Source organism: Octopus bimaculoides, chromosome 4, assembly GCF_001194135.2.
Source record: "Octopus bimaculoides isolate UCB-OBI-ISO-001 chromosome 4, ASM119413v2, whole genome shotgun sequence".
NCBI classification, from domain to species: Eukaryota; Metazoa; Mollusca; class Cephalopoda; order Octopoda; family Octopodidae; genus Octopus; species Octopus bimaculoides.
Window position 1 is genome coordinate 99996707 of NC_068984.1, and position 24548 is coordinate 100021254.

Genomic DNA, 24548 nt, shown 5'->3' on the forward strand with positions numbered 1-24548 from the left:
TATATATATATATATATATATATATATATATATATATAATACACATATATTGTATATATACACTCATAACTATATAATTTAATATCATATGCATAATAACCTTATAGCATGCTTTCCAATGTTCCTTTACAGGTATTGGCTACCATATGCTGTCATACAGGAATTCTGCTAATATCTACAGAATTTATATACAAATTTACTCCATCTTCTTGCATTAAGACTTATCATTATATATATGTGTTTGTGTGTGTGTATTTGTGTGTGTGTGTGTGTGTGTATAATGTGTGTATATATATATATACACACATTATACACACACACATATATATATATATATATACAAAGTTAGTGTATATGTGCATGTATATCATAACATTGTATGCGTATATATGCATACATATATGTATGTATGTATGTATGTATGTATGTATGTATATCATCGTTTTAATGTTCCCTTTTCCATGCTTGTGGAAGTAGGATGGTATTTATTGAGGTTAATTTACAACAGTTGGATGCCTTTCTTCTCATCAATCCTTCCTTGCTTGATTCCAGGCAAGGCAATATTTCCTCATGGCCAGATGTTTTTCTCAGAATATTGGAAATGAATAACATTCATTTACAACAATTATACGAGATGTCAAGATGAGGTGACACAAACATACACACACTTACACACACACACACGCAATTTTACATACACACATATGAAACCTAAATATGTATGCATATATGTGTGTGTATGTACAATAGATAGATAAATACACACACACACACACACACACACATATAGTTTACTGTTCTGTTATAGGTAGGATCAACAGTAAAAGTTATTCCATCCAGAGAGAGGTAATTATCATTTGATATACACTGTATTTAAGAGCTACTAATAGTTTCATGGTGTGGAAACAAAATATATGAAGGCATACCTCATTTTATGTAACCCCAATTTACGAAACCTCATCTTTACGAATTATAGTTGAAAAACGAAAAAAATTGGTTACCATGGCAACAAGCATCACTCCCAATCTGGCAACATTTGTTACCTTGAGCAATCACCTGCAACTGCTTTTTAGATTTGAAGTATGTTAGTGCCTGCCCAACTTCTTTCACGCAAGCCTACATTTTATCTTCCTTCATTCCATTCATCTTTTTTTTTTTGAATACCCTTATGATGGCTTAAAAAAAAAAGAATTGTGAGATGCAAAGCAAGGATAAGAAGAAACATAAAGCAATTACTTTAGAAATAAAATATGAATTGATTGAACCACACAAAAAAGATGCAACTGCTATAGGTTTATCAAAATAATTTGATATGGCTCCTTCATCTGTTTGTACCATCTTGAAACAAAAGGAAGATTATTTAAAGAAAGTTGAAGGAAGTCACTCTATAAATTCAACTTGGTTACAAAGAAAAGATAATGAATGTTTAATTTCACACAGAAAAACTTTTGACGCTTTGGATTAACAATGAAATTCATAAACTTCATATGCCACTTAGTCAGGCTATAACTTGCAGTAAAGCAATTTCCCCTTTTAACTTGCTTAAGGAAAAATCAGATGGATCAATTGAAACACTTGTAGTGAGCAATGGTTGGTTCAATTGTTGCAAAGCACAAGCAAATTTAAGCAATGTGAAGATCCATGGAGAATCGTCTAGTACAGATCAAAACATTGCAGAAACTTTTCCTTGCCAATTAGAAGATTTGATTGAGGAAGAAGGCTTTATGCCGTCTCAAATATTTAATGTGGCTGAGGCAGATCTATTTTGGAAACAAATGCCTTCAAGGACCTTTATTGCAAGAGAAGAATCTTCAGTGCCAAGATTGAAAGCTGCAAAAGATAGGATAACATTGCTTCAGGGAGGAAATTATGAAGGGGATTGCAAACTCAAACTCATGCTTATTTATTGATCTGAAAACCCTCGTGCTTTAAAAGGAATTGATAAGATGAAACTTCCTGTAATCTGGAAGCATAACAAAAAAGCTTGGGTGACAGGAACACTATTTGAAGTTTGGTTTCCTAATCACTCTCTCCTGAAGTAGAAAAATATTGTAAGGATAAAAAATTCCTTTCAAGATTTTTTTTGATAATGGATAATGCCCCCTGTCATGCTGCATTTTTGAAGCATTACCATCAAAATGTTAATGTTTTTTTTTCACCTCTCAATACAACATCTTTATTGCAGCCTATGGATCAAAGAGCATTTTCATTGTTTAAATCTTACTATCTGTTTCACCTTTGAAAGACTCCTTGAAGTAACTAATAAAGAAAATGGTCCTACAATTCAAGAATTTTGAAAGAGTTTCAACATCTTTGATGTAATAAAATTGACTAAGAAAGCATGGGATAAAGTCACCATGAAGAACATGAAAGGAATTTGGTAAAATCTTTGCCCCAAATTGATTGGCAATTTTGAAGGATTTGATAATCTTCATGAAGGTCTTCAAAAGAAACTGACACAATCATAAACACTGGAAAGGAATTGAACTTTGAAATTTCACCTGAAGATGTTAAAGAAGCTCCTTATGTTGTCAGTGATGAAATCACAAATGAAATATTGCTAGAAATGAATAAGTTTGAACATGAAGGAGGAGGGGTGGGAGTAGAAGAAGAAGAACAAGAACAAGAACAAGAAGAACAAGAACAAGAACAAGAAGAAGAAGAAGAGGAGGAGAATCACCTGAAAGATGCTTTGTTGCAAAAAACCTAAATGAAGCTTTTCTTCACACCCAACAAAGCAACTGAAATCTTTGAGCAGCAAGATACCAATTTTGAAAGAAGCTCAACTGTTGCTGCAAATTTAATGGAAGATCATGCTTGTTATCATGAAATCTACCATGAAATGAAGAAGAAATCTTTTCAACAAGCAACGAAGAAAACTAATGTGGACCAAACATCAAAACAAGAAGAAACTCAACAAATGGAATTGACAGATGCACTCAAGAGGTCCCAGTGATGGCAGACCAGATGGATACAAATTAAATTTCATGAGCTGAAATTCTTTGTTTTATATGTTTTTGAATTTTTTTCATTTTGTAGTTTGTGATTTAATAAAAAAATTAAACTCTTGAATATTGCTATTTTTTTTCAACTTTAGAAAGTTTAAGAACCAATTTCTTTAGTGGGAACCAATTAAAGGTATATTCATTATTTTCTATGGATGATAATACCCAACTATACAAAGATTTCACTTTACGAATCTAGTCAGGAATGAATTAATTCACAAACATGGTGTCTGCCTCTATATATCAGCCTTGTGTCTCCAAGCAATCCCTCAGATTCTTCAAACCTAAAGGGTTGCACATGGTTTATTTTAATTAGAAAACAGAATGTTGGACTTATTTGAAAACCAGGACATTGGTCTATGAGAAGACATGAGAAAAACGAGTAGAAAGCAGATGTAAAAGGTACAATGAGAAAAGAGGGAATGGAATGACAAAAGATGAATAAAAATGAAAACTAAACGAAAGAAGAAAAGAGATGCATCTCCTTTGTCCATTGTAAACATAATTAATCTTGTTGAAACAGAATAATTCAATGGGGAAAAGACCAAAGTCATTGAGACAGCTGTTCAATCTGAAGAGGTGACCTCCGGTTCAATAAATAATTTACCCATGCGCTTGCATTTCCTAAAAATTTGGGATCTGGAATTAAATAGTGTGGTGGAATTCTTGGATCTAAAAAGAACGTAAGATTTTTCTACTATACCTAGCTTGCATCTCTGATCCATTTATATCTGGCATAGATTTCTCCACAATGCTTCACTTTATTGAATGTGATATTCTATTGGTCTTCAGGGAATGCAACTCTTGTTTTTCTTCCTTTTCTTTCTTTCCCGATTTTCATTTGCCTTTTGTTTTCTTGTAACACTTTTTCTCATTCCATCTTTTGTATTCACCTTGTTTTTATCATGTTTTCTCATAGACCAACATCTTAGCTTTCAAATAAGTGCAACCATGTGTATTCAAGGCTTGCTTAGATACACAAGGCATGAAATATAAATCTGCCGAATTGTTCTGTTTCCACAGCATGAAAGTATAAGTAGCTCATAATGTGCATATGAAATGATATGCATGTATGTATGTACGTATGTACATACATATATTTATGTGCGTGTGTGTGTGTGTATATGTATAAATGTATGTATGCATATTTACATATATATATATGCATGTGTACACATATGTATATATATGTATGTCTAGGCATATCTATTTATATATATATGCCTAGACATATATATATAGTAATAATACAGGATAGAGAGCGAAGCATGGTGCAATCTTCTGCCTTGCCAGTTTTAGTGACTGGTAAAACCTGAACATAGAAGGGGTATGGGACAACAGGATAGTAATGATATGTATATGTGTATGTATATGTATATATGTCTATGTATATGTATATATATATCTGTATATATGTGTATTCATGTGTGAGCATGTGTATGTATATGTGTGTATATCATCATCATCATCATTTAATGTTTGCTTTCCAAGCTGGTGTGGGTTGGATGGTTTGACTAAAACTGGCAAGGCAGAAGATTGCACCATGCTTCGCTCTCTGTTTTTTATGGTTTTTACAGCTGGATGCCCTCCCAAACACCAACTACTTGGCAGAGTGTACTGAGTGCATTTTATGTGACACCAGCACAAACAAGGTCAGTTTGGCATGGTTTTTTTACAGCTGGATGCCCTTCCAAATGCCAACCACTTTACAGTGTGAACTGGATGCTTTTTACATGGCACCAGCATGGGCAAGGTCACCATGTAACTTGCAAGACAAAGATCCTTTGAGAGTGGTAGGGGCATTGGAGTAGGTGATCTTGTGCCTGATGATGAAAGGTTAGAGTGTGACAAAGACACAGAAATAGGTGTCTTGTTGTAGAGAAGGTACATGGTTACCTAGTCAGAGAGAGAGAGAGAGAAAGAGAGCAAGATTGCCAGAAAGCAAGGAAAGAGATAAATGGTGAAGTGCCAAGGCATGCTCAAAAGGAGCGGGGATCAGAATATAAATGGAATGGTAGAGTAGAGCAAGGGAGAGGTAAGTAGTGGCAAGGTGGAAGGGCATGCTCTCAAGATATGGAGTCAGAATATAAATGGTAGGGTATTCACATGAATGTAAGTGCAGTGGGGTGGGGCATGCAGTGACTGGTAAAGCCTGGGCATAGAAGAGGTGGGGGACAGCAGGATAGTAATGATACAGTGAGCAGAGTAGTAAAGGCATGACTGAGTAGCAAGAGATAAGCATAAACATAGCGCATGAAAAGAGGAAATGTGAGGAAGAGGAGAGATGTAGTTTGGTTTGTTGGGGTAGGGTGTGGAAAAAGTTTTATTATTACATGTGGATGGAACCCACAGTGCTTCTTGAACTCAGTTTCACTGAAGCAGGTAGGTCTTCTCAGGAACTTCATATTGCCAGACATCTTGGTCTATTATCAACTCCTCTGTGAGGCCCATCATATATATATATATATATGTAGACATATATATATATATATAGACACACACAAACCTATATGTATGTATATATATATATATAAATATATATGTGTGTGTATCTATTAGTTTATACACGTATATGGGTGCGTGTGTGTGTATATATGTTAGTTCAGACTTGGCTGTGTGATTAAGAAATACACTTTGCCACCTTGTGGTTTGGGGGGTTCAATTCCAAACTTGGACAAGCGTCTTCTACTGTATCCCCAGACCAACCTATGCCTTGTGAATGAATTTGTTAGATGGAAACTAATATTCTAATATTTTCAATCATCTTCACTTATTCAAAATTCCTCATAATTATTAGAGTTTTGTTTGCACTCTGTGTCCATGAATAAAACTTAGTATGTCCACACATGCATGCATACAAACACACACACACACACACACACACACACATATTTTCATGTATTTGCATGTGTGTGTGTATTTATATCTTATATGTATATGTGTATATATATATATATGGGAATGAGAATGGGCCCTAACTTTGCAAACCTGTTCGTTGGTTATGTTGAGGCCCAAATATTTTCAGGATTCACTAGTCCCACTCCCGAACTATATGGTTGTTATATTGATGACTGAATCGGTGCGACCTCGCTCTCCTGTGAACACCTAGACTCCTTCCTCTCTTTTGTCCAATCCTTCCATCCTGCCCTCGAATTCTCCTGCACTATTTCCAACACTTCCATCGCCATTCTCGACATTTCGGTCAACATACACAATTCCACTCTCATTACCTCCATCCACTACATACGCACTGACTCACACTCATACCTCAACTTCTCCTTCCACCCAACCCACACCAAGCTCTCCATCCCCTACTCCCAATTCTTCCGTTTGTGCAGGCTCTGCAGTGACAACCATGGCTTTGAGACTCAGTCTCAACTCATGGCTCACCACTTCACCTCTCGTAGATAGCCCCTCACCACTATCCACACAGCCCTTGCCAGAGCACATTCTGTGGACCATGCCTCTGCTCTCTCTCTCCACACATCTGTCCCACCGTTACCCATCTCCCGTTTCACCTCACCTACCACCCCTCCACCTTACCCCTCCAATACACCATTCTCTGAGCTTTCCAGTGACTCCAGTCTGACCCCCTCCACTTCCCCAACCTACCCCTTCCCTCATTTAATTGAGCCCAAAACCTACATGACCTTCTTCCCTAACCATACACCTCCTGACCTGGCTCATTCCCCTGCTCTCACCCATGCTGCCGTACTTGTCCCTACCTTTCCAGCACCACCATCCTCACAGGCACCCATCATCGTCCTTATCATATCACTGACTCCTTTACCTACACTTCTAACAACGTCATTTACTGCATCTCCTGCTCTTTCTGTCCTTCTCTGTACATCGGTCAAATGGGACGATGCCTGGCTGACTGGTTCATAGAGCACCTCCAAGACATTCGACTCAGCAATGACACACCAGTCTTATGCCATTTCTGCTCTACCAGTCATTCATTATAACACCTGTCTGTGTTTGGATTGTCTTTGCACAGGGGCCATCCAGAGTCCTACCTTTGCTGTGAACTGGAATTAAACTTCTTTCTTCACTCCTTTGCACCACATGGGCTCAACTCCCCTCCCCTCTTCTCCTCTCTTCATCTGACACCTACTTCCTCTCTTGACTCCTACCCACCTTCTCCTTTCATTGATACCCCTTCATTCACACCCCACTCCCACACAACCCACTCCCACACATCCCACTCCCACACATCCCACTCCCACACATCCCACTCCTACACATCCCACTCCCACACATCCCACTCCCACACATCCCACTCCCACATACTCCACCCCCTACTCCCACATCCTCACCCCAAACCCACATGCCATCCTCACATCCCAACACCCCAACACTGCCACATCACACCACACCACACACCACTACACCACATCACACCACCCCCACACACTCGCACTGACCATTTCCCAGCACCCACACCATCATCTACACATCCACACATTACAGACGCACACACAAGCACACATCCACACATCAAAGTCACCAGCCTCTATCCACATGCACACACCTTCGTTTTGAGATCACCAATACTTTATTGTCTCCCCTTCTTCCTTGCTCTCCTGTCTAACTACCTTTGTCCAGCCACTCACCATTGATTGACTGCTAACTCCAAAAGGTATTTTATTCCCTCTCTGTTTATTTCCTTGTGTTCTTTTCTGTTGAAGAGCGTAGGCTCGAAACGTAAAAGACTTTCTCATTTTTCTGAGCGTCAAACAATTACACCTGTCTTCATCTTTTGCTTTTCTGTAAATTTCAACTATATATATATGGTCCCAGGTTCAGTCCCACTGCATGGCACCTTGGGCAAGTGTCTTCTACTATAGCTCAGGCCAACCAAAGCCTTGTGAGTGGATTTGGTAGATGGAAACAGAAAGAAGCATGTCATATATATTTATATGTATACATATATGTATATGAGTGTGTTTGTGTTTGTTGCCCCCACATTCGCTTGACAACTGATGCTGATGTGTTTACATCTCTGTAACCTACCAGTTCAGGAAAAAAGATTGATAAAATTAGTACTAGGCTTACAAAGAATAAGTCTCGGGGTTGATTTGTTCGACTAAAGGTGGTACTCCAGCCTGGTTGCAGTCAAATGACTGAAACAAATAAAAGAATATATAAACACATGGGTAAATTGTTGCCATTTTATATTTTTTATTTCACTTGTGCGCGTTGTTTGGTTTTGATTTTGTTTGCTACACAGTATAGTAGAGTCAGATGAGCACCATGTGTGAATAAAACAGCACCATGACACAATTCACTCTGCCAGACATTTGGAAATGATATGCTGTACTACTTGACATTTGTGCCAGAAGCTCCAATGTAAACAGATGGTGAACATACAGAATAAGTGTTGGTTTGCCGTGTCCCCAAAGCATGTACTGAGAGTGATAAAAATCAAACATCCAGTCAATGTCATGGTGTTTGAAGTGATCACTAGTGATGGTGACGTTATGCTTCCATTTATTTTCCCACATCGCATCAGGCTCAACACAGTGCCCTACATCAAGTGGCTGCTGGAAGACCCTATATCTGGCAACAGGACTCTGCACCATGCCACACAAGCAGGAGAACCCAGTCATGACAACAGACAATTTCTGTGACTACACCACCCCTAATATCTGGCCACCTAACTCCCCAGAATGCAACTACCTTGGTTATTATATATAGTGCGCAGTTGAGCAAGAGACCAACAAAACTCCTTGCAACACCAAAGATGATCTGAAGGCAACAATTATGGCAGCATTCACCAACTGAAACAAGGAGACTGTCCAGAAGAGTTGCAGGAGATTGTGAAGTCGTCTGGAAACTGTGGTTGAAGCCAATGGCGATTTTATTGAATAAATTTACTCTTTAGTATTTCAAGATATTTTTATGTAATTTTGGTAAATATATCTGTTAAAATGAGATGTCAATATTATTTTCATTTTTGCATAATTTAGATGACAATATATTCACCGCACCCTGTGTGTGTGTGTGTGTATATATATATATATATATATATATATATATATATATATACATATAATGATGACTTGCATGTCTATTGTTAATACATTCCAGAAGATTTGACTGTAAACATGTTAATTGTTGTTGTGTGTGTCACTGGAGAACAGTTTCTCCTTTTTTATGATTGCAATGTGTTCATAACACACTCGATTCATTCATGCAAGTTGAGGGTGTTGTGAACATGTTGTCATGAAAAGAAGTTGTTCTCCTGTGACGTACACACCAACATGTAGCATATTTGTATACAAATCTGCTGAAACATATCAAGAATAAATACACAGCTCATCATTTCAAGTCTTGCAAATAATAATTTAATCTTTATATATAGTTGTGGCTTCGTGTTAAGAAGTTTGCTTCTCGACCACATGGTTCCAGATTCAGTCCAGCTGCAGGACACTTTGGGTTAATGTATTCTATAGCCCCAGGCCAGCCTTGCCTGCTGTATCTGTGTGTAGGTGTTTGTGTTTGTGTCTTTGTGTTTGTTGCCCAGCACTGCTTGACAATCAGTTTTGGTTTGTTTACATCTGTGTAACCTAATGGGTCATCAAAAAAACTGATAGGATAAGCACTGAGTTTTAAAAAATAAGTACTGGGATTGACTTGTGTGTTAGGTGGGTAGTGTACAAATGGGTATTTGAGGATGTGAGAGCACCCATGTGTAAAGGTGATAAAAAGTATTCAAGAATCTCATGGAATGGCAAGAGCAAGGTAGATGATATTATTTGTATGCTGGTAGACAAGCAAAAGCAGATAAGAGTGGAAAAGTACTTTCTTTTTCTGGTTTTTGGCTGGGAAACACAAAGGAAAGTTTTATTGCTAGAATTCCAAAATGCAAGTGAAATCTTCAGGAAAGTTGAATCCTGAGATAGGAGTCAGTGAAATTGTTGAAATGTCCAAGAAAGTAGTAGAAAATTCAAACAATAGGAAAAAGTTCCAAGAAATTGCTGAAGAGTTCAGAAGAAGGTAAAAAGTGGAGTTGTTACAAAACAAAAGAATATGAAATAACATAGATGCAAGAAGAGGGGAAATAAGGTATTGATAGATGTGTTCTATAGGGAAGAAGGAATATGCTTATATATATATGACACTGTTGAAGTTGGTAGGTCAGAGTTATCAACCATATCCTATTAACATGATAGGGACTCCAAATGGTCTATGTATGGCTGTTAGACGTGGTTGAGAACTTTCCTGATCTCAAAGGGTAATAATGATACTTTCACCAAGGATTGCAATGGTGGGAAAACACAGGTGACATATGAGAGAGCAAATCTATACACAGACTCAGTAATAAGGGGGTCATAGCAAAATTGTACTAGTAGTCTGTGTAAAACTGTAGTTGTTGTTGTCTGTTTAAAGCTCTAGTAATGTTCAGTATGAAACTATAGTGACTGTGACTAGCAAATTCTATTGATAATCCCTAAGAAGGAAAATATAAAAGAATGCTTATAACAAGCAGTTACCTTTAAAGATATTTTCTAAATCTGAAGTTGGTATTATTTTTCTTCAGCCAGTTATTTGCATCAAGATATCACTGAAGACTGTGCCTTTGGATTTCTTTGTGACACATTTATGTTAATTTCCCCTTGGCTCTTTCATTTACTGGATTTAGTTAGAGACTTGTTTTGTATTTATGATAGAATATGAAAACATATTGCAAGTGAGAGGTGTCAAGAGTCTTGACCATATCTATTTAATCTGTTCTACGGCTGAAAACATTTAGTCTTGCTGCAAAGGGACAGCTAAATCTGCTGTAAATTGAAGAGACTTAGAGAAATCTGTTGTGAGTTTTGAGAATATGCTGAAAAAGTAGAGGGAGAGAAAGAAAGAGGGAGATAAATTGCATAATATCCTCTGCACCAATGTTAACACGAATTGGGATTAACCCTTTGTTACTATGTTTCTGTTCATATACCCTACTTTTGTTTTAATTAATTTTGAAAATTATGAAGAATTTAGAAAATTGACTGTCATATTAAGCTGTTGTTTGGAATATAATATGAAATTTTCATAGAAGGATTTAAATCCTGATCACTTTGAAATATGGAATGTGTATCATTGAAAGAGGAACAGTCTCAGGTGACTTGGTTTCAAAATGGGTTAAAACTGAGAACTGCAGATAGTTGACAGTATACAAACCAATTGTAGATATACAAGACTATCTTGTGTGGTACAATTACAAGTACATTGTCCAATGGGTCCTCACTTTTTTATGAGAGTAAGATTTACATTCTGTTTCTGGCAAGTTCAGTGACCACACTAAGGTTCCTTCATAGGCTTGACTTTAAGAAAATTGTTGTCAACTGCAAGTAATTGTAGTATATTTGTATGCATGTACACATATCTTTGCTTATTTATTGGAATTTTTCCGAAATGGGAGCTGGTTTCTAGCAAAAGCAAAGCAGAAGCTCTATCACTGGAATTTGGATATCAATGATTGTGACACATTGGACTTTAGGCAAATCTCACATATTTGTGCTGTTCTACTTACAGATTGTATCTGTAAAGTACATTTATTAATTTAACCAAGTTCACAAATACCAAGTCTTAAATTAAGTCTACCTTCTCTTATGACCTGTCTGTCATTCCAATATACTTTATGCAGTCATAGTTTACATTGGCTGCACCATAAATAGTATTTAACTACTTTTTTTATACATATTGAGTATGGCCATTTTCCTGATATCAGCAAGGACATTTTCTTTCCTGCTTATAAAAACTTTACTCCTTGCTAAGTCTTTCGGTTGTAAGCTTAGCATTCATATCTGGAATTTCTTCCCTAAGTCTACTCTAAATCTTTTCTAAAATCAGGTATAAGTTATTGTCTGAAAAATTATTATAGAGATGGCAGCTTATGACTGAATCTTGGTGAACACCCAGCTGCACACTAAATTCATCATTGTGCATAGTTTGAACAGACCACTTACTTCACAGACCATTTACCTACTAACATCCTTAGCAGCCACCAGATTACAGAGCTTAGAACCCTGTCATAGGCCTCCTCAAAGTCTCTAAGTAAGAACTTCCACAATTGTTTTACTAGAAAGAGGACATCAGTGGTATCTCTTACTTTCAAAAATCCCAGCTGCATCTTGGCTAAATTCTGCTTTAAATCAGTTATGCTATAACTATTTCAGGGACTTTCAATAACTTGATCTATTAGTATTATACCTCTCTTATTTCCTTTCTCTGTATAGATATGTTGCATGACAGTGTTTATGTCATTCTCTTTCTCTCTCTCTCTCTCTCTCTCTCTCTCTCTCTCTCTCTCTCTCTCTCTCTCTCTCTCTCTCTTTCTCTCTCTCTCTCTCTTGCACAAAGCATAAATAATGAACAACATATTTTTCTTTATTGTAGTAAATTTGACTTACAGCTGTTTCTAGTAATCATTATAGGTTCGTTATTGATATATTTATACACACACACACACACACACACACTCACACACACATATATATACATATATTCACACAAATATATTTGTGTGTGTGTATATATACACACACATACATGCGTGTATACACACCCAGATTCATACACACAAACAAACAAACCATTTCATCTGTTCCACTTTCATCATTACAAATTAAAAAAGACTCTTCACTTGTCAGCTTCTTATGTTACCATGACAACATTTTTGTTGAACTAGGAAAAATGGTTAATGTCCTTTGCCAGTTTGTATGTATTGTGCATTCAAAGAACACCATCATTGGTACCGACACTTTGCCAGCCAACCGATACTGTCACCATTGTCATCAGCATCACTGTACCATTGTCATCAGCACTACTACAGTGCCAGCTATCACATCAAATCTTGGTGACTGTCTTTTCAAAAGTCTGCTGCTGCTGTTCTTGCTGCTGTAACTTTGATTACTATGGCAATCGGTTGCCAGTTCTTCTGTTGCTCTATGCTGCTTTTATTGCTGCTGCTGCTGCTATAATGTCACTGATATTACTGGCCTCTGAAGTCATCTGTGATAATATTATGTTGCAGTGGGAGTGAAGAGGTGTGAGAAAATGAGGTGGGAGGGAGTTGACATGGTATAAAACAAGAACCTATGTGTATGTTAGTGTGTTTATGTTATGTGTGACAGTGTGTGTGTGTAGTTTTGTGTAACTGTGTGTCCATGTATGTGTGGGAGTAGCAACAGTTGCTATGCTATTCAATATCCTCCATGCATCTATTTAGACATTTGTGGTAACAGTGACAACAGGTTCGTGGTTCAACATCACAACTTGTTCCATGGTAAACATGCAGTCATGTATTACCACTCAGCTATTTATAGTTTTGTATATCTATTTAATTACCTGTCCACCCACCTGCATGGAGTCTTAACTTATTTCTGTCTTGTTACACAAGGGTTCTATTTTCATATCAGCTGCTAAATTGTGTCAAGCTAACAAGAAAACCTCTACATTGTCAACCTGCTAGAAATATCAGACAGCAAGGGAATCTTGGCACCGTTTGCTCAACATGCTAGAAATAGCAGCTAAATTGTTCTTAAATCATATCTTAGCATACTTGAAAAGAACACTTGGAACAATGTGGTCTTGAGTGCACTGTGCCTGATAAACAGATGTAAATGTCATGGTTGGAACTTTTATGACTACAGGTTTGTTTGATCAGAAACTACCTAGGGTTAAGCAACAACAACAGCTGCCAACTATATTTTTGAGAGATTTGGTTCACTGTTGTTACCCTAAAGGGCACAACAGCTAACCAAATCTCCAACAAATCAACCCCTTACAAAGTTTGTAATCCAGTCTGTTCTTATAACATTTGTCACTTGCTATATCGTTGTGACCATATTTCATGAAGCCATAATATATTTGAAAAGATTTTGAGTGAAATCCATGACAAAAAAAATCCTTAATTATGAATTGAAGAATGAACATTTAGTGGGTTGTACTTATTTGACAAATGAGTTGGTCAGGATCACATCGTAAGAGTGAAACATAGTTTATATAGCAATAATAAATCTCTGAACGAGACATAAACAGTAGCAGCATGGAATTGTGAAGTATATTTGCCACCTAAATGTGGTGGACCCATAGGGGACGATGCTACTATTGTTTATAGCCCCAGGAAGACATCTTCTCCAGCTGGCTAATGACACACCATCTGTGTCCAATTAGTAGTTGCAAAGGGAAATCATCGTTCCCATCTCTAGCTTTATGTGATACACACAGACCCAGGTTTCTGGGTAGTAACCCATCATGTGACAATCACTAGCTAGTGATGATTTCCCTCCGCAAATACTAATCGGACACAGACAGTGTGTCGTTAACCAGCTGGAAGAGACGTCTTCATGGAGCTTTAAACAACAGTAGCATCATCCCCTCTGTGTCCTCCACATTTAGGTGGCAAATATACTTCATGATAATTTATGTAGATATATTAATAATCTATATTTGATCATGTGTTAGTAATAAAACAGTATTATGTTATCTATACATAATAATCTATATTTGATCTAAAATCATATGTTAGAACTAAAACAATATATCTAATATTTGGTCTATGATCATATCTATGGAAATAAGCAACATATGTAGATACAATCATCCAAATTTGATTTAAGATCTTGTTATTGGACTAAAACAATATATATCATATAATTATAATGATATTGATTATTACATCTTATGTAATATGTGTTGTAGTGAGTGTTGCAGACTGACAGATGTTTTTTATGTTCTGAGTTCATAATGTGCTGAGGTCAACTTTGCCTTTCATCATTTTTAGGGATCAGTGAAATAAATGAGTACCCATGTATTGGGATCAATGTAATTGTCTTACACTTGCTCAAATTTCTTGACTTATATCTATATTAGAAACAGTTTATAGTAGAAAGTGGGTTATACATCTTTAGACGTATACCTGACTTTCCTACTATAAACTTAGAATATAACGGAACGCTGAACTCCAGACTATCAACTTAGACAACACTTTATTCAGGTGGTAATATATATACATCTTTAGTTCTTGTTGTTACAGCTTCTGTGTGTATGAGCATAGTTGTTGGGACGTTGTTCTGTAGTTGTAAGCGAGCTGTTGAGCGTAAGTCCGAAAGATGTAGAGAGACAGCTTAACACGTAAAGAGACTGTCTCCAAGTTGGAGTATTAGAGACACTCTTGACACGTCCGTGCTCATGGTCAGCTGACCGTAAAAGAGAAAGATTAAAGCGGGAACACTTGCTTGTTTAATTCCACGCATGCGTGAGACTACGCATGCGCACGGCGTTACTACAAGTTATTAACAGCTGTTCATCATAAATCTGCAGCACCTAGCCAACACCTCATACTCTGATACTCAAATCCATTGTATCTGTATCAAAGAGCTTTGTCATGTGTCTCTGAACTTACCTCTGATACTCTTCTGCACTGTATTATCAGTGATACTCTACACCCTTGAAATAACAATCAATATTAAAACCTAGACCATATATACAGGCTGTGGTGAATAAACTGTCGTCTAAATTACGCAAAAATGAAAATAACACTGACATCTCATTTTAACAGATATATTTACCAAAACTACATAAAAATATCTTCAAATACTAAAGAGTAAATTTATTCAATAAAATCGCCATCAGTTTCAATCACAGTTTCCAGACGACTTCACAATCTCCTGCAACTCTTCTGGACGGTCTCCTTGTTTAAGCTAGTGAATGCTGCCATAATCCTTGCCTTCAGTTCATCTTTGATGTTGCAAGGAGTTTTGTTGGTCTTTTGCTCAACTGCACCCCACACATAATAACCAAGGAGGTTGCAGTCTGGGGAGTTAGGTGGCCAGATATTAGGGATGATGTGGTCACAGAAATTGTCTGACAGCCATGACTGGGTTCTCCTGGTTGTGTGGCATGGTGCAGAGTCCTGTTGATAGACAGACATAGATAATTGAATGACCAGGGAAAAGGAATTACATAATCAGTTTTATTAGCTTATAACTTTCTAAAATAAGATTTTCCACAGCTTCTTATATTAGAAGTAGTTTCAAACTAATGCAGCTGATTATGTAATTCCTGTTCCCTTGTCATCCAATAATTAATATTATACTCTGTACTCACCTAATGCTTTATTCTAAACCATATGACAGGAGTATAGCAGTATTGTACCAAGTTGCAATTAGAAGATTAATGAAGGAAGAGGATGATGTGACATGGATTTAAAATGAAACATAGTCCTGCCACTAAATTCACGAGATTTACTTTTAATTTCAAATCATTAAGAAAATCAGAACTATCATCATCATCATCACCATCATTACCTTCATCATCATGAGCATTGTCATCGTTCTTTCAACATCCATTGTTTTTTATGCTGGCATGGATGCATTTAGCCAGTACACCACACAGTACATGTCTCTCAGCATGATCCTACACCATTTCATCTGTAAATTCAATCATCCTCAGGTCTGACATATCTATTTCTTTCCATCTCCCTCTCAACTACTGGTATATTCAGTACATTACATTTTGACCCTGAATTCCTTCTCCACTTGCTTCATACTTGGTTCATTCAAGCACAGTCATTTTTTACCTTCATACATCAGCTGATACCTAGGAAATTCATCCTCTCTCTCTCTCTCTCTCTATATATATATATATATATATATATATATATGCATTATGTATGTATGTATTATGTATGTATGTACTGTACACATTTTCTCTGTCAAACTTCCCTCATTTGTTGGCAGATTTTTAAGATCATCCACATTTAAAATTTATAACTCACTTCAATGCATCATCCATTACATGACACATGTCTCCTATTTGCTTCCTTTTGCATCCAGAGAGGTGCTCTTTTTCTCACTTACATGCATAACAGCTTTTTGCTGTCAAGGTACTAACATCTTTCTAAAATCAAATCAACAAGAGGGCTTCTGTATGATCAATCAACTTGCTCAAAATAACTATCAGATCTTCCTCAGATTACATTTGTTGTTTTAAAATATGAAGTATACATTGGATTATGAAGGATACATTGGATTATGAAGGATACATTGGATTATGTAGACCTAGTTAACAGAATAGTCATGGCTGAAATGGCATTGACCATCGGTCTACTCATGTAGGTTAACCTGGAAATAACCAACAACATCTCCCTTTAATTTCTCTAGTCATTTCCTTATTCTAATTGCTATACTGACTTTGTAGCATTAATAATATCAAACATACATACTCAAACACACACACACAAATGCACGCACATCCACACGCAAATGGGTTACATAAGTTACTCTAATATACTAACAGTCATTTGTGATATACCCTTTTATCATGATAGAAATACTAGGTGTACATACATAACTAAAGTGGTTAAAAAGTTGACTTTTCAATCACATCTTTCTTGGTTTGATTCCACTTCACTCATGACGAGTATCTTCTATCATAGCTTTAGAGGTTGATCCAAACCACATGATAAAATTTCAGAATATAAACCTACCAATGATAAACCTAATCACTTGCCCTACGTAACACCTCTGCTTAGCACCTTAAGAGCCTTTAGCAGGATCCACTCTGTTGCAAGTATAGTCAGGTCAGCTGTTTGGTGTCTCCCTTCATCTCCCTGAGATTCTTCCAAAAAAGATCATCAGTACAGTTCTTCTTCTTCAATGAAAACCTGTATATACCTAGAATGTGTATATTCCAGGATTTGCATGCAGCCTGACTGGGACTTGTATTGAAAATGTGGATTTGCCTGAGTGACTGTGTGTGTATATGTCTTTGTGTGTGTGGGAGAGAGAGAGAGAGAGAGAGAGAGAGTACCAGATTACTAAACAATCTGTAACATAATTTCTATACTTCAACCAGTCAAATCTGCCATGTTTCTTTCATGCTTGGTTAATACCTTCTCCTTTCTTTTCTTTAATCTTCAGTTTTTAGGTACCTGTCCTCCAATTTTTGTTATCATTTCAGATAATTAAGTGTATGCTGATATACACACTTGGTTAGTGATCAGTAGTGACTTGTAATATAGCCTCTCCTCCTCTCAATCCTAGATGTTGCAGTTTGACATTACTTTAATTCTGCTGATCCAGGCACTAAAGTTACTGCTTTCTTGAGTCATACGTGGAGTGCAGTTTTACACTCTGATGTACTTGTTTAGGCCTATTATGTGATAATGGCACAGGTCAACAGCCAAATACCATGGGATATTTTATCTGATTCTCTTATGATTCTGTTGATTCACCATGATGGTGACTGGTTTGGTTTCAGTTCTTAATTGAAATCAATCCACTCCTATCATCATCATCATCATCAGCAGCAGCAGCAGCACAACTATTGTTATCATCACTATCATTATTAATGCAACTATTATCACCATATCATTACCATTAATCCTACTGGTATCACCATCATGGCTCAGTGGTTAAAATATTGAGCTTACAATTGTGAGGTCGTTAGTTCAATTCCTGGACCAGTGGATAGCTGGTACTTATTTATAGACCCTGAAAGAATGAAAGGCAAAGTCGACCTCAGCGGAATTTGAACTCAGAACATAGCAGCAGACAAAAGATCGTTATGCATTTTGCCCAGCATGCTAATGATTCTGCCAGCTCATCGCCATAATAATAATAATAATAATAATAATAATAATAAAGGAAGGCAAAAATCCTCTGGGATTTAGTTTTCCCAACAGACAAAGTGTTAAAGCACCGAAGGCCAGATATAGTAACCTTTAGGAGGGAGAAGCAAGAGTGCCTAATAATCGACATAGCAGTGCCAGATCAATATATCATCATGAAAGAAAGAGAAAAATTCGATAAATATGCAGACCAGAGAATTGAGATCACTAAGATGTGGCAGCTATGATATGAACGTCAAACATATCCCTATTGTCATCGGAGCATCCAGTTCAATACCACCCAATCTGAAAAAACATCTGAAAACCTTAGAGATACCCTACAACCTAGATGTATAGCAAAAGTCAGCATTACTTGGAACTGCACACATGTTGCGTAAAGTACTGTCTGTCTGAGGTCTTTGTTGTGACTTGACAAACAGTACAACCCCCCCCCCCTAGATACATTATCTTCAATCAACAACCTCACGATATTGTATACTGTGCAACGTCCATAATAATAATAATAATAATCCTTCCTATTGGCACAAAGGCTGAAATTTGATGGGGAGGGGACTAGTCAATTACATTGACCCCAGAACTTGACTGGTACTTATTTCATTGACCCCAAAAGGATGAAAGTCAAAGTCAGTCTCAGCAGAATTTGACAGATGACAACGTAAAGACAGTTGGAATTAGGTTGTGCATTGTAGCTTCTCAGTTTCATATTATATTTTTTTTTAATATAAATAGAGGTTTTGCTATAAATTACAGGTTTATGAAGATAACAACTTTGTATATGTTGGTGTAGGTGTTTATATGTCCCTGTACACACACATATATGTATGTGCATGCACATACACACATACACACACAAGCATACATGTACGTATATATGTGTGTATGTCCATACAGATGTAGAACTTCTACGTCTAGAAATAACTGTTCCTGACAACAGATTTAACTCATTAGTTCGAATGCTGCTTCTGAAACCCTTACCATATGTGTATACATACATACACACACACACACACACATACACTACACACATCTATATGTGTGTGCATGCATGCACATGTGTGCGTGTGTATATATATATATATATATATATATATGCATTTCTGTATCAAGACATATATACATAGATACATATACATACACACAAGCATTACACACATCTATATGTGTATGTGTTCATAGCTATGTGTATTTCTATGTCTATATGTATGAACATGCGTATATTTGTGTGTGTGCCTGCATGCACACACACACACGTATATATATTTATATATATATGTGTGTGTGTGTGTGTGTGTGTGTGTGTGTATATATATATATATATATATCTGTGTAGATACATGTAAGTATGTGTACATTCTATATGTATGTATATGAATATATGTGTATGCATGTATGTATATATATATATCTATATATATATATATATTTATAGATACACACACACTCTTTGTTTGTATATATTATATGTTTGTGTGTATTCATAAATTCTTGTGTGTTTGTATGTAGGTAATTGCATAAAATGTGGGAACAAAGCCATTTTCTCCTAAAATCTATTACAAACAATCCAGTAATATATGCAAAAAAATAAACAAACAAATGTAGCATATATAACAAAATATAAACAAGCTGAAAGGCAATAAGAACAACAAGACATCAGCAACAAAGCTATAATGATGTCGATATTTTCATATTTCTAAACGGTAGTAAGTAGCGTTGATATGCAAGTGGGGAATCAGAAAATGATGCAGAATTCCTTAATTTGAGCTGAGTAAAAATCTAAAATGTTTATATTATGCATATTTCATGATTTCTTTGTCTACCTCTTTTGCTCTCTTTCTCTCTTTCTCTTTCTTTCTCTTTCTCTTTCTCTCCCTTACTCTCTCAATTTGCATCTCCCTTTCCTCTCTTTGTCTCATTCTACATCTCTCTTCCCTCTCTTTCTTCTTCTGCAAGTTGCATGCAGTGTTTATCATCATAATAAGCATCATCATCGTCATCATCATAACTATCATAGTCATCATCATTTTTTGCTGGCATATCCATCTCACCAATAACCTGGAACTCTGTCTATAGAATGATGCCATACTTTAGCTGAACATGGAACTATAGATTTTACTAGATGAGAAGTTTCAAATTTTAGAGTAACCAGTGACATTACATAAACTAGAGATTTGAAGTATTGTCTGATTGCTACATGTGGTGGAGGAAAGTCTTGTGAAATTTCTTGGTGCATTGATAACACAATTCATAAAATTTGGCTTTATCTAGTTGCTGCATGAGGAATTGTTCTTGATGGCAATAGCTTTGGTCTGAGTTGCCTTCATCTACATCACAGTCACACATGTACAGTGGCTCGGCAATCTCCAATAAATCCAGTCATGTGACTACCTTTAATCAATGAAAACTGACCTTGCATCTATGGACGTAATATCTTTGGTCATTTTTCACACTTACTGTAATATTGTCAGAAGGGTGACAAATACATACTTCTGTGAGTGGATCGTTTATTATCTTCTAATGTATGTGTGTGTGCATGTATGTGTGCATGCAGGCATATGTGCACATAAAAATGCATATTTGCAGCACTTTGGGCAAGTGTCTTCTATTGTAGCACCAGACGAAACAAAATCTTGTGTGTTTCGCAGAAAAAAGTATACAAAACCTATTGTGTGTGTGTGTGTGTGTGTGTGTGTGTGTGGGAGTGAAAAGTCACTGAGCTACAAACACTATCAATTCCTGTCCACAAATTACCCACAGGCATGCAGAATAAAAATAAACTCCTTACTTGAAGAAGGATTAGTAACATAAAGGTCATCCAGCTATAAAATAATGCCTCAGTAATATCTAATCATCTATCTCAGGGTTTCTTATAGTGGTATATACAGATCTTTAAGTTGTGGGCTGGAGAAGTGATAAATATAATTTTGGCTGGTAGGAGTATAAGCTGGTAGGAGTACATTCCTATAATTATAATTTTTTTTTTTTTCAAATCAGTTTCCAAATTGAATGAATAATAAATAAGATGTCAACAGATATTCTGTTGCTATTTATTCTCAAAGTACAGAAGGAAATAATACTCTCCTATTTGGGTGGGGGAGGAACTGGAATTTGTTTTATATTTCTTTTGTATTTATCTTTCTTCTTTCAATATAATAATAATAATAATAATAATAATAATTTCTACTAAAGACACAAAGCCTGAAGTTTTGGGGAGGGATTAAGTCAATTATACTGACCCTAATACTCAACATGAACATAATTTATCAACCCCAAAAGGAGGAAAGGCAAAGTCAACCTCAGCGGAATTTGAACCCAGAATGCGAAGACAGACGAAATATTACTAGGGATTTCACCCAGCATGCTATCAATTCTGCCAGCTCACCACCTTATTATTATTAATAATAATAATAATAATAATAATAATAATAATAATAATAATAATAATAATAATAATAATAATAATAATAATAATAATTATTATTATTATTATTATTCACTACCTCCCCTCCCCAAGCTTTCAGTCATATTGCAACATCTCTTATCCTTCATTTGCTCCAGGACGCTGGTAGTGCCTCGGCAAGTGACTGTAACAAAGATGCAGATTAAAAGTAAAAATGATGATGATAATTATAATAATAATGATAATAATAATAATCCTTTCAATCATAGGTACAAGGCCTGAAATTTGGTGGAAGGGGGCTAGTCAATTACATTAACCCCACTACTTGAGTGATATTTATTTCATCGACTCCCAAAATGATAAAAAGTAAAGTTGACCACAGCAGAATTTGAACTCAGAAGTTAAAGCTGGAATAAATGTCATGATGCATTTTGTCTGGTGTGTTAATAATTCTGCCAAAAAGAAGAACCTTTTCTGGTAAAAAGAAGAACCTTTTTTTTTGTTTTATTCTTGTTTCAGGATTTTGTCATTTGTGTAATACAAAAATATCTTAATTGTACACTCAGCTACACACACATACACACACGTGTGCGTGTGTGTACACATGCATTTTACATATACACACACAAAATATATTCATTTTTTTTTAAGAAAAATCTTCACTATTTATCATTCCAAACATCAATTTGTACCAAATTGTGTTGTGAGACTAAAAATATGGATTCTAATTGCTAAAGATCTAATGGCAGTGCTTTTTTATTTGCTCATAAATAGTTTTCAGATTTTCTTTCTTTTTTTTTTAATTGCTACTTTTATATACAGTATGTAGGTATATGTGTGTTTATAATCATGTATGCATGTATATGTGTATTTATGTGTGTATATGTGCCTATATATATATATATATATATATATATATATATATATATATATATATATATCCATTTATGTGTGTGTATGTGTGTAATGCCTATGTTTATGTGTGTGCGCATGTGTGTAAGCTGATGGTAGGTAACCTACCCAATATTTTTACATCCATTGTCTAAATATACTTTAAAAAGACATTCACTAAAATAATTTCTCTGCTACTCTCTATGTATCTACTTGTCTATCTCTCTCTGTCTCTTTCTTTCTCTCTCTTGTTCTCAGTTTATTACTCTGTCTTCCTTTCCTTTTTCTTCATTCTGTTCTTTCATGCATGCACACACACACACACACACACATGCATAGGAAATCCTATTCCCTATATCTTTCCCTACTTCTCGCCCTCTCTTGGATTTTACTTTACTCCTCCTTTCCCTCTTACGTTCATCTTTCATTTTTATTTGTACTCATATATATATATGCTTTGAATCCTTTGATATCCAAGTATGGTTATACACACAGACACAGACATGTGTATTGGAGTGTCTATAACTATTTGTATGACCTTATATACTGTTTGTAGGCTTTTTATGTGCCTTATATTTTTATATTTTCATTTTTCATTTTATTTTTACTGTATTCTTATTTTTATTCCTATTTTACTTTTATTTTCATTTTTTGCTTTATATTTGTGTTGAATTTTTGTAAATCTCTGAAGAGGCCTAGCAAATCATGCATATACCCCCATTTCAGCATTTCATCTGCTAATCACTCCGGCAGGAGCTATTCAGATAGAATGGGGCATGCCAACGCTAGGCCGAAACAGCTGTAAGTTTCTGTTTATTCTCAAATTCCTAATGTACTGTTTATTTGTAACCTCAATTGTTAATATAACATGGTATGTCATAAGCATTTGTATATTGTCATCTTTGTCATTTTAGTTACAAAATAAGTTAATTAACTCAACGGAATACAGTCTGCAAGTCGATGGGTACCGCATATTCTCCTCCATTTTCTAATCGCTATATATATATATATATATATATATCATCATCATCATCATCATTTAACAGCCATTGTTCATACTGGGATGGGTTGTATGGCCAGCATGGACAATAGATTTTAGATGATGATGATTATATATATATATATATATATATATGCATAGTCAATTCAAATAAACAAAGAATAAAATTAACAATAACACACAAGAGGACGTGCACAAGGAATGTATCAGTTTGACACTCAATATATATTTATACATATACATGATTGACTTCTTTTACTTTTTATCAACCAAAACTATTCACTCTTTGTTTAGACATGGGCTATAGTAGAAGACACTTGCCTAAGGTGCTACACAATGAGAATAAATAGAAAAATAAAAATAACAATTACATCATGGGTGCTGGTATTTTTTACATAATTTTTTTCTTTTTTTGAAATCTCATTCATGATTGGAAATCTATATTTGGACAATATCATACAGATTATTGATTTTTATTCAAAGTGTGAGTTATCCATCAATTTCTATCTTTTCAATAATATCAGCAGCTATGAGCTGACAGGAGATGGGAGATTTCATTATTTTCACTTTTAAATTGCTTTAGGTCACATGATACCTAGTTTATATATATACTGTTATTATATATAT